This window comes from Aegilops tauschii, chromosome 2, assembly GCF_002575655.3.
Source record: "Aegilops tauschii subsp. strangulata cultivar AL8/78 chromosome 2, Aet v6.0, whole genome shotgun sequence".
Classification (NCBI taxonomy): domain Eukaryota; kingdom Viridiplantae; phylum Streptophyta; class Magnoliopsida; order Poales; family Poaceae; genus Aegilops; species Aegilops tauschii.
In genome coordinates, this window is record NC_053036.3 from 355,803,354 (window position 1) to 355,805,874 (window position 2,521).

Genomic DNA, 2,521 nt, shown 5'->3' on the forward strand with positions numbered 1-2,521 from the left:
CTACTGACGCAGGGTTTCGCCTAAGCACCGCTACGATATGATCGAGGTGGATTATGGTGGAGGGGGGCACCGCACACGGCTGGGAGAGATCAACAGATCAACTTGTGTGTCTAGAGGTGCCCCCCTGCCCCCCATATATAAAGGTGCAAGGGGGAGGTGGCCGGCCAAGGAGGAGGGCGCGCCAAGGGGGGAGTCCTACTCCCACCGGGAGTAGGACTCCTCCTTTCCTAGTAGGTGTAGGAGAAGGGGGAAAGAGGAGAGAGAGGGGAAGGAAAGGGGGGCGCCGCCCCCCCTCCTTGTCCAATTCGGACTAGAGGGGGAGGGGGCGCACGGCCTGCCCTGGCCGCCCCTCCTCTTCTCCACTAAGGCTCATTAGGCCCAATATACTCCCCGGGGGGTTCCGGTAACCCCCCGGTACTCCGGTAAATATCCAAAACCTCCCGAAACACTTCCGGTGTCCGAACATAGTCATCTTGTATATCGATCCTTATGTCTCGACCATTTCGAGACTCCTCGTCATATCCGTGATCATATCCGGGACTCCGAACTACCTTCGGTACATCAAAACACAAAAACTCATAATACCGATCGTCACCGAACTTTAAGCGTGCGGACCCTACGGGTTCGAGAACTATGTAGACATGACCGAGACACGTCTCCGGTCAATAACCAATAGCGGAACCTGGATGCTCATATTGGCTCCCACGTATTCTACAAAGATCTTTATCGGTCAAACCGCATAACAACATACGTTGTTCCCTTTTTCATCGGTATGTTACTTGCCCGAGATTTGATCGTTGGTATCTCAATACCTAGCTCAATCTCATTACCGGCAAGGCTTTTTACTCGTTACGTAATGCATCATCCCGCAACTAACTCATTAGTCACATTGCTTGCAAGGCTTATTGTGATGTGCATTGCCGAGAGGGCCCAGAGATACCTCTCCGACAATCGGAGTGACAAATCCTAGTCTTGATCTATGCCAACTCAACAAGTACCATTGGAGACACGTGTAGAGCACCTTTATAAGCACCCAGTTACGTTGTGACATTTGGTAGCACACAAAGTGTTCCTCCGGTAATCGGGAGTTGCATAATCTCATAGTCGTAGGAACATGTATAAGTCATGAAGAAAGCAATAGCAATAAACTAAACAATCAAGTGCTAAGCTAACGGAAATGGGTCAAGTCAATCATATCATTCTCCTAATGATGTGATCCCGTTAATCAAATGATAAATCATGTCTATGGTTAGGAAACTTAACCATCTTTGATTAACGAGCTAGTCAAGTAGAGGCATACTAGTGACACTATGTTTGTCTATGTATTCACACATGTATTATGTTTTCGGTTAATACAATTCTAGCATGAATAATAAACATTTATCATGATATGAGGAAATAAATAATAACTTTATTATTGCCTCTAGGGCATATTTCCTTCACCCCCCCTAGACGCCACACATTCCCCCAAACCTCCGCTCACACAGACACACACCACCCTCGAAACCATTGGTAGGTCGCCACCATGGCCGGCGCCTCCGTCCTCAACCTCTGCCTGTGTGCCAGCGAGCTCGAGGAGCCAATGGACAAAATTAGGTTTATCGCGGCCTTTTCGCCCGATGCCGGTGAGGTGGCCGCCGAGGTCACCCTGTCATCCTCCGTGGGCTCGATCCACCATCGTCGGTCCCCCAATCCATCCGCCACCGCGCCCCTACGTCAGTTTGAGGACTTCCCCGTCCTCCCTTGGACCCGGCAGCCGACGAGGTACTACCTCGGGGTCCGGCAGCGGCGGTGGGGGGCGTGGGTCGCCGAGATTATAGATCGGGAGACCCACACCCGCCGGTGGCTCGGTAGCTTCCACACGGCCGAGCTCGCGGCCATGGAGTACGACCGCTGGCAGGTCCGCTACCACGGCGCGCTGGCTAGGCTCAATTTCCCCTTCGGCACATGTTCGGTCGACCTCGTTCCGCCGGAGCCAGGGGTGGTAAGCTCGGCTATGGCACGGGAGGACCGCGAGGCGTGGGAGCACCTCGAGGCCGAGGCCGCCGACGTGGCCAACATGCAAGAGCTCCACCGGCAGCACCCGAAGCTCATGGAGGTGGAGCGGGCGATCTTTGCCGGTGCGGAGGGCGGCGAGGTTATCGCACTCTCCTTTGATGATGAGGTCGAAGGCGGCGAAGACGACGGCGCGGAGGGCGGCGAGGTTATCACACTGTCCTCCGATGACGAGGTCGAAGGTGGCGGCGATGGCGGCCCGGAGGGCGTCGAGGTGGGCCCCGAGGACGAGGAGATCGATGTCGACGAGTGGAGGAGTGCCTTCCCCAATGACCCCGACGACGGCACCGGGCCAGATCCGGCTCGTGGCGCACCGTACACGACGAGGAAGGATTGGCTCGACCTCTACTTCGACCGAAAGTAGTTTAGCTTAGTTTAAATTTATGGTTCGGTTATGCAAAAATATCTGTGTTTATGTTTGAATGCATGCTACTTTCAGTTGAACCTGCATTGAACTTGATCAAAT